The sequence below is a fragment of the Rhinolophus sinicus genome, linkage group LG07, assembly GCF_036562045.2.
Source record: "Rhinolophus sinicus isolate RSC01 linkage group LG07, ASM3656204v1, whole genome shotgun sequence".
NCBI classification, from domain to species: Eukaryota; Metazoa; Chordata; class Mammalia; order Chiroptera; family Rhinolophidae; genus Rhinolophus; species Rhinolophus sinicus.
In genome coordinates, this window is record NC_133757.1 from 89,876,415 (window position 1) to 89,886,098 (window position 9,684).

At 46.2% G+C, this 9,684-nt stretch overlaps 1 pseudogene; it reads left to right on the forward strand.

Annotated features, from left to right (window-relative positions):
• The first annotated feature begins 1,737 nt into the window (after positions 1–1,737).
• LOC109454210 (ribosome biogenesis protein NSA2 homolog) lies at positions 1,738–5,543 on the forward strand (annotated as a pseudogene).
• Positions 5,544–9,684: the final 4,141 nt, after the last annotated feature.

The following is a 9,684-nucleotide window of genomic DNA, read 5'->3' on the forward strand; positions in this document are numbered from 1 at the left end:
CTCAAAGCTCAGTGCACTCCTTTCTCAATAGGGTTACAAACCTGGAAAGGAAGTCCTAACTGGAGGGAATGTTGGGGCTTGGAAAGGGGACATATTTGTGCCAAGTCACCTAACGGGCTGGAGGAATCAAAGAGACCTGGGCTCAGCGAGATCTCAGGTTAATACCAGTTCCGTATTTTATCCATTCTACTGACTCCCAGAAAGTCTGAGTTCCAAGACCCTTGGCAGTCGGCAGGGTACACAGATGTCGTTGGGATGTCAGCGGGTCTGAATGATGTGGTCCTTCCACATATGTGCACTAGCTCCTTCTCTCTCACATGTGGGACCCGCTTTCTTTTCTGAGCCTGGCAATGAACGCTTTAGTAGAAAACTAAGTGGACAATTTCCCTTGGAATCTGAGGCTTCTTGTTTCACCCTTAGGTTCTGCCACAGGCTGTTGATTAGGGCACAAGCTTGGAGGAGGGAGAGAAACAAAAACTCTCCTGTTCAACATCTATGTAACCTTAAACAAGTCCTATCTATGGCCTGAGTTTCCTTCTCTTTGAAATGTCAAGATGGTACATCACAGCTGGGACTATATGTTAAAAATACACATTCCCAGTGTCCTCCCAGGACATATGGAGTCACAATGTCTGGGGCTGGGGCCCTAGAATCTGTATGTTTAACAAGCTGCTCAGGTGATTCTGCTGAGCGTCCCGGTGTGCAGACTGCTTCACTCCACGATTCCTGAGCTCCTTCCGGCCTCACATTTTATGTGTAGGTGGAATGTGAGGAAATAGTCCTCAACACTGAGAGGTTTATAGTCTTTGGGGTGTCCTCATCTAGAATAGAAGTAGGAGAAAGAAAAGCAGCAGATTTAAAGGTGAGAATTCCCTGGGGCCCTATCTTTTCCTTTCTAAAGTCCCTGTGGAATTCGATGGACTACGCCACGGCACTGGGCCATCCTTACGAACCAGTCTGCATCCCTGTTTATCTTCATTTCCTGTCTGTTTTCCTATATCCTTTGGCAAAGTCTCGAATGAATGTTTCAGCCTGGTTGCAACTCTGCCATAAGGTATGATGGGTTGGTTCATGGCTATTCCAAGCATATGCTAGAAAGTCAAAGGGAAGAAACGACCCTGTCTGCCCCACCCCCCAGCTGAGGGCAAACTCATGTCACATCACAATCAATGAGACACTCTAAAAACGGGACATCCATCTCTCAGTGGCAAAACTGAATATCTAGCTGTCCTTCCCGCAAAGCAATCATTCTTCCAGTGTTTGCCTTGGGCTCATGAGGCTTATTGTAATGACTAAAGTGGCTTTTCCTTCTAGAACATTTTGGTAGGCGGTTGTTGAAGAGATCTGAGATATTCTGCACACTCACTGAGGGGATACCGCATGTCAGCATGAGCCACCGCGAGTTGTATTTGAAGATTGTTTGGGACCTTGAAAGAGTCGTGCAAATTGGTAGCTGATGGTTGGAACCCAGGTCCCTGGAAACGAGCCTATCTCAGAGCATAATTCGGAGGAGCAGGTGTTTCACCCCGAGGCCAGTACATCTCAGCTTTTCTGAGGCCGCAGAGTAGAATGCTGTGTTGTGCCTCACGGTGGTGCCCTCTGGCCCTGCCCAGGACGGTGTGTGCCAGATTTCTCCCGAGAAAGTGATGTGTTGGAGCATAACGAGCCAATGTCTCTGATGAGAAGGCCAGTAGTCGCCATGGGAGGACTGGCTTCCGCCTCCATGTCAGAGTGATAATGCCGCCTGTGACAGGGACCAGCTGGGCTCAGCATGCCCCGGAGCCAGCAGCCACCAGCCGGAAGCTGCCAGCGTCCTTCCGTAGGAATGGTCACCATCAGAGGCCTGGGGTTGCTGGTGGTTAATACTATAACTTTGACTTGTTTTGTTTGGAATCTGGAAACGTGAGGTGAAGAGGTAATGTGACAATTAGTCTCAGCCATTCTTCCTGATCCTGAGAAGGTGGTGTCCGTTGGAGGAGGAAAGGCCCTGAGTTGATACAGCCTGCGACTCACCTTTTGTAGGTAGCATAGTCCCAGGGACCACAGCTACCATTCACGTGTTGGCTATCACCTGTGACTATGTGTGTATGTGCTTGGTGTGTACATATGGGTGACCACTTGTGTCCCCTTAGACACATGCACCTGTGCCCACATAGCGGATGCCTCTGGCTGCAGTGCCAGGTGGAGCTCCTGCCACTCGCCCATACGGAGAGACACAGGCCTGCCTTCTGCTCAGGCTGTTTTCCCTCCTCTGTCATTCGCATGAAAAGTTACAGGCGCTCGACTTGATGACTCCTTCATTCTGCATATTAAACAGCTGACGTGGCCAGCCTCCTCCTGACAGCGGTCTGTACAAGCCTGCAGCATTATTCAGAGTCCTAGCTTGAGGAATGAGAGACAGGAAAGGGTCTTCCATGTCATGCCAGGCAGCCCCGGAGACCTCCATAGGACTCTTCCCATTTCAAAGCTATTCTTCTTTTGTCAGGGGCAAGGGGGAAAGGATCTGGGACCAGACTTCTTGCCAACCCCCTGCAGAGGCATAATCAGCTTCCCAGACCCTGTGTTTGCTTGTACTCTTAATAAGCCCTGGACTTGGACTGCATATTACGTAGAAAGGTCAGGTGTGCCTTTCAAAGTAATTCTCGTCCTGCTGTTGGAATTGGTCGCACAGTATACGCGGGAGACTGTGGTTACTTTCAGCTTCAAGACACGTGGAAGGTGACAAAATCTCATTAGGAAAACAGCCCTTTGTTGATCCCCCATTGGAATCTTACTCTGGAAAGAGAGAATTCCCTTCCTCGCCTTTCTCTCTCCTTCCCCTTCTTCCCTCCTTTCCTATCCTCATCTCTCCTCCCCTATCTTCACCATGTTGACTCTCTCATCCTCGCTTTGGCTTCCCTTCTCCTGCCTCCTGACCTGGACTCCCTCTACACTTGCTAATGAGAAATTCTGGAAATTCTACAGTCTGAGTTCCAGAAATGACAGGTGGGGCCAACTGCTCATCTCAAAGGCGAAGAAACAGAGCACCAGAGAAGCAGAGGGATATTCGGTCAGATATTCTCCCCATGGTGTGAATGTTTTCCTGTCTGACCTTCTAACCCCCCCGCTTATTGCCCCATCCTCCTCTCCTGACCCCACCTGCCTGCTCCTCAGCTCCCTCACCGATTTCCATGGATGCTCTTTGTGTGAGTAGTTTTGCAACATCAGGGTGTGATTGAGAGGCTTGTGCACCAGCTGCCAAGCAGGCATTCTTGCCTGGCTTTTCCATTCCCCCTCTCCCTTGGCCCACCAGCTAGGTAGGAAAACAACAGTGCCCTGGGTTTACACAGAGCCCCTCATCCGAGAAATCTCAAAACGGTTTTGCCAGCCAGTCTGATTACACTCATTTTTCTGGACAAGGAAATTGTCCTTTCTGGAAAGGAAGTCAATTACCAAAGACTGTTCTCACCGCCCCTGGGAAGGGCTACAGGATTGGCCCAGGCAGCTCTCCCACTGGCATCCTGGGCCACCTGCTGGTCCCACCCTATCTTTGGGTGTATGGATTTAAAAAATTGGGACCATAGGACAAAAGGCTCTTCCAGAGCAGGAATCCAGCCCTAAAACTGGGGTGAAGTAAGACCAGGGACCTCCCTACATCTCAGTCCCTTGTTTTTCTAGTTAAGTGGAAAATAATTATGGCCTATCACAAACTCCTGAGGCCCTGTTCTCACAATATCCAACTCAGTTAAACTCTGTAACCCTAAGAAGGCGCTCCCTCTCCTGAGCCTCTCACTGTCTCTCCTAATTGTTATTCTTCTGTGACTCCAGCCTGCCCAGGAAAATGCCAGTCCTTCTTTCCCTTTTAGAGGAACATAAATACTTCTCAGGTTGCCTCTCAACCGCCCGTCCTCCTGCTGTGTGCTGAATGGTTGGAGGTCTATGTGTTTGGAGTGAAGCAAAGGAATAGGAGGAGTAGAAATGGAGGGAAGGGAAGAAGAAAGGGGGAAGGAGAGGGAAAAAGACAACAGGGAGAAGAGGAGGTAGTGCCTGTTTGCAGAGATCACTTTTGATTGGGTATCGATTCTATGGCAGGAGTCTCAGACACTGTATTAGTTTGCTTGGGCTGCCATAACCAAGTAGCACGGACTGGGTGGCTTAAACAGCAGGCACTTCTTTTCTCACAGTCTGGAGGCTGGAAGTCTGAGATCAAAGTGTTCGCAGGGTTGGTTCTGCCTGAGGCCTTTCTCCTTGACTTGTAGATGGTGGTTTTCTCCCTGTGTCCTCACATGGTCTTCCCTCTCTACATGTCTGTATTCAAATTTCCTCTTCTTGTAAGAGGAAATTTGGCTTAGGGCCTACCTACTGACCTCATTTTCACTTAATCACCCCTTTAAAGACTCTATCACTAAATGGTCACATTCTGAGGTTCTGGGAGCTAAACTTTCCCCAGGTGAATGTGGAGACAGAGACACAATTCAGCTCCTAAAAGACAATGTATCTCTAATCCTTATGATACCTCTCAGAGGTGAACGTTATTATCCCCATTTTAAAGAAGTGGAAGTAGACACCTAAGAGTGATTGCACAGATTTCCCCTTTCCTGTCACCACTTGCATGGAGTAGGCTCTCGAGTTTCTGAGACCCGAAAGTTGAGAGCTTCTTCGCGCCCAGGGGAATGCGCCTGGCGTCTGGGTGGTCATAACCATGCCACAAAAGGAACGTATTTTGAGTTACACCGGAAGTGCTATGGATATCGTTTGGATTACCATGAGAAAAAGAGAAAGAAGGAAGGTCAAGAGGCTCATGAATGTTCAAAGAAGGCAAAAAAGATGATTGGTCTCAAAGCTAAACTCTACCATAAACAGCGCCATGCTGAGAAAATACAGATGAAAAAGACTATCAAGATGCATGAAAAGAGAAACACCAAACAAAAGGATGGTGAAAAGACTCCACAAGGAGCAGTACCTGCATAGCTACTGGACAGAGAAGGACAATCCGAGCTAAAGTACTTCCCAATATGATTAAACAAAAACAAAAAGAAAAAGTGGGAAAATGGGAAGTCCCTCTGCCCACAGTTCGTGCCCAGGGAGTATTAAATGTTATTCGAACAGGGAAGAGAAAGAAGAAAGCGTGGAAGAGGATGGTTACTAAGGTCTGCTTTGTTGGAGATGGCTTTACTCGAAAACCACCTAAATATGAAAGATTCATCAGGCCAATGGGCTTACATTTCAAGAAGGCGCATGTAACACATCCTGAACTGAAAGCCACCTTTGTCTGCCAATCCTTGGTGTAAAAAAGAATCCCTCATCCCTATGTTACACAACTTTGGGTGTTATTACCAAAGGTATGGTCATTGAGGTGAACATGAGCGAGTTGGGCCTTGTGACACAAGGAGGCAAGGTTATTTGGGGAAAATATGCCCAGGTTACCAACAGTCCTGAAAATGATGGATGCATAAATGCAGTCTTACTGGTTTGACTGCAGTTCATACAAGTAACTCCTTATCATTATTGAAGAATATACACCAATCAAGAAAACTGCCTTTACTGTGATGTTTCTGAGTACCAAACAGCTTATGTCTGCAGTCAAGAGAACTATTTATTCTATCGTAAAGAACATTAAAATGGCCCAGTTTTACAAATTGGTCTTTATTTTGGGGTCTGTTTAGCATTTAGATGTCCATGAAATTGAATGATTAAACAGGCAGTTATAAAAAATTTAAAAAAAAGAGAGAAATTATGCACATGCCTTAAGGCACTCAGCTAGTAAGTGACAGAGACAGAGATCATGCCACATGGCCTCTGGACAGAGGAGGGGTGGCCAGAGAGTGAACAAAAGAGAACATGGCCTTTGGAGCCACACCAACCCCCAGCTCCTTCAATCATGGCATGACCATCTCTTGGTTTCAGATATCTCGTCTTTAAAATGTATGTAAGACCTGCAATAAACCATCATGGCTGACAACATTTCTCTCAGAGTTATTCTGCATAGTACACACATATGTGTTTGAGGGCATGAGAATATCTAGTTATATCATTACCTGATACACATTTTCAGGGTCAGCACATACACACATATATATACACACACACAAGACACAAAAGGTGGGTCTAAATCCTTGATAATATCACTTGAGAGGTGACTTGGTCCTTCCTGGTCTAATTACCATGATTTAGCGATAATGAGATGCCAGGTTGAATTGTGGTGTTTGTTTTATGATTCCTATATGAGTGTGTTGTATGTGTTACATGCTGCGCAGTCAGCTCCGACTCCTGGCCACCCTGTGAATGAGTGATGGTCCCCAATGTCCTGTCCTCAGCAGGCCTGTGCAGCTCCTGCAGACACATGCCTATGGCGTCCTTTCTATAGTCAATCTATCTCATATTTGGTCTTCCTTTTTTCACTGCTGCCTTCTATTCTCCCCAGCATTGTTATCTGTTCCAAAGACCCCTGCCATGTCTTGACAGACTCAAAGTAGAATAGCTTCAGTTTTGTCATTTCTCCCTCCAGTGATGTTTCAGGCTGAGTTTACTCCTGTGTAGACAGTGATATTGCCGAGGGAGGGTCTAGCTTCCATTTTTCCTGCATCTCACAGGGCCTAGCATTGTGCTGGCCTGTGGTGGTGCCTATAAAAACTTTGTGAGTGAGGGAGGAACGTGGAAAGAGGATTTCATAACCACACGAATAGGTCCTTATATATAGTAGTTAGTCATTGCCACAATTATTCTGTAACAAACAAGCTCAAAATGTCAGTGGTGAATAATAATAAGTGTTTATCTGTCATTCATGAGCTTTTTGGCTCAATGAGGCAGCTGTCCTTTGCTAAGGTGGGCCTGGTAGCTCCACTCGAGACATCTCTCATTTTTCTGCAGCTAGTGAGCTAAATGGGGCATGCTTTTCTTAAGGAGATGGCAGAAGGCAGGCCTGCTGACCAAGTACAGTTCAAGACCATACTATCATTAATTCTACTAACATCCCTTTGACCAAAGTAAGTCCCATGAGCCCAAAGTCAAGGGATAAAGAAGTACACTCTGCCCGTGATCAGGTCATAGCTAGAATGTTGTTCCCAGGAAAAGTAAAGAATTGGGACCAACAACCCAATCTTTCATAGTCCTTTTGACATCCCAGCCATTGCTAAGACTCTGCCATTCTGTCTCATTCTGCATTCCCCATTCATAGACATTATGGAAGAATACCAGCCTTTTTCAGCTCTTTGAGGCTGACGCACCAAGAGTGTATCTATTGAGTCTAGAGATCGATCACAGAGTGCCATGACATAGTGGAGGCTAGAAATGAGGCTAATCCTACAGCAGCCAAAGGGTTAACTCCCCAGCGGTCCTGTCTCCGAGAAGTGCTCTACCTGTGCTATGCGTATAACCCTTCAGAAGTCAGAAGTAACACTAGGTTGTGACCTTCTCTGCAAGATTAGTCGGGTTCATCCCAATCACTGGCTGTGACCTGCATCTCTAGCTAAAGAGTCCAACTTGTAGCCTGCTCCCTGGATGCCTAGAACCCCTTTCAGGGCTCCCTCACCTTACTCCCCAGCGTTTTGCTGTTCAGAAAGGTCATTTAAAATCTTTTAATTTAAGAGGACCTCTGAGCTCCGTCCCTGGGCAAATACAATCACAAAGAAGCATGATAAAGTGATTTCTTAAGTGGGCAGCCTGAGGGAGAGCCGAAGGGCAGCCCGGAGTCTGAAAGAGCTGTTGAAACAACCAATTTCAAGGGAATGGCGGTCTCAGTGCAATCTTAAGTGGCAGAATCTGCCCTCACACCTACTCCCACCCAAAAACATTGAGCAAAGCTCAGTGTCTGGGGGACATTTTCTACCTCATTAACGGCACATTTTCCCTAATAGCCATCTGTGGGTGGGCACAGTGGGAAGTGACCAGGTGGAAGGATGTATATGCAAGAGATTATAAATGTCCCCGTGACAATAAAACAGTTATCCATTTGTTTATCGGTGTGTGTGTTTAGAATAGTGCACCATCTTCCAAGAGGATTTGATGTGAGTGGGCGTATTTCTGAAACTACAAATCAGACACATCGTCAACCAATAATGGCTGTACCATTTGCCGATTAGAGAGTAAGTCCCCCAGCTCTGCTGTTCTCAATGTGAATCTAGGAAAGTCACTTAATCTTTCACGGCATCCATTTTTCATCTAAAAAAGTGGGGTTAATGACCCTTACCTCAAAGGATTTGGGTGATGAATAACAGAGATAATATACTTGTACCTGGCAAGCAACTTTTCAATAAGTTCATTTCGTTTCATGCAATGGGAATGATGAAAGCTGAGGCTGTCAGCGTTTCACAGGGATGAGATTGTGAATGCCCGGAAGTGTGTGGTTATACATCTGAGGGTTTGACCTCCTGAGATGGGAATGGAGAGAGCACAGCTACAGCTGCATTGCTTGCTTGGATGTTCATATTGTCATTTTCACAGTGTCAGAAAGGTACAGTGGAGAATCGCCAGCACAGCAGCAGAGGGTGCCATAGTGGCTGTGGGGAATGGGAATACAGAAGGGTGGAGAACCAGGTCCAAGAGGAGCCTGCGGGCTCTGGCAAAGACAGTCATAGTAGGTGGAACTCCACAACTGAGGGACAAAGCCATGGGTCATTATAGAAGGTAGGCTGGAGCACAGGGATGGAAGCTAACATTTTTAAAGTTTTCAACATCTTAAATGTTGTGGGGTTTTTTTGTTGTTGTTGTTGTTGTTTTTAAATATATGTACCTCTTTTACGTCTTTACATGAAATAAATAAGGTAAGTATTTTTTTTCACCCCTATTTTCCACAAAAGGAGACTGAGGTCAGAGGATCGTGCAATTTGCCAGAAGTCACACAGGCAAATTTGTCTGCCTCCGAAGCCCATCCCTTCAGAGCAATCACAGGTTTCTAAGGCAGCAACCAAGGCTCATTGTAACACAGCCTTGCAGGTAGCCTATCATAGACTTTTATTTAGAATTCATAACTTTGCTTAGATTAACCTGTAAACCCAATTAGGTAACCCTAATAATTTTAAGGTGTGCTAACCACATCCTGTGATTTGCTAAGAGTTTACAGAAGGGCTGAGATTTACTTTCTTCCGTACCTATGCCATCCCTAACTTTGACAATTGCCAGATCTGTCTTTTCAGGGAGACGCTAGGGGTGATTTGCAGAACCAGAGGGGTACTCTGGCTCAAACCACCCGGGGCTGGCCAAAGCGGCCCAGAGGACCCTCTGGTGACCTCATGAATTTTCCTCGTTATACCCTGGCTATAATACTGAAATCTCCTCCCAGAGGCGGACATTTTCCGCCAGTTTTGAACACATAATGTATGTATAAGTATGTTTGCTAATGGCGCAGGAACATCTCCACCTATACTTGTGATGCTGAAACTCACTTTCCTGTTTATACATGATTTCTCAGAATAAAGATGAACCCAAACTTTTATTCTGAGATGCACTGCTCTAGAAGCGAGCCCCAGTGTGTTCCTTGTTCACCAGCTCGCAATAAAGTTCCTTCTTATAAAGTCATCCCGGAGTTGTCTTTTGGCTGGCAACTATTAAGTAATTAGACCCTGTTTGGTCTGTCAACATCATGCCCAGAGGACACAAGGAAGTGAGAGCGGGAAGCAGGTCCAATCCAGCACTTACAGAAATGCACGCAAACATGACTGAAGAAAGAACTCAAAAGTAGATGCAGGTTAAGGCACATTCCTCCGG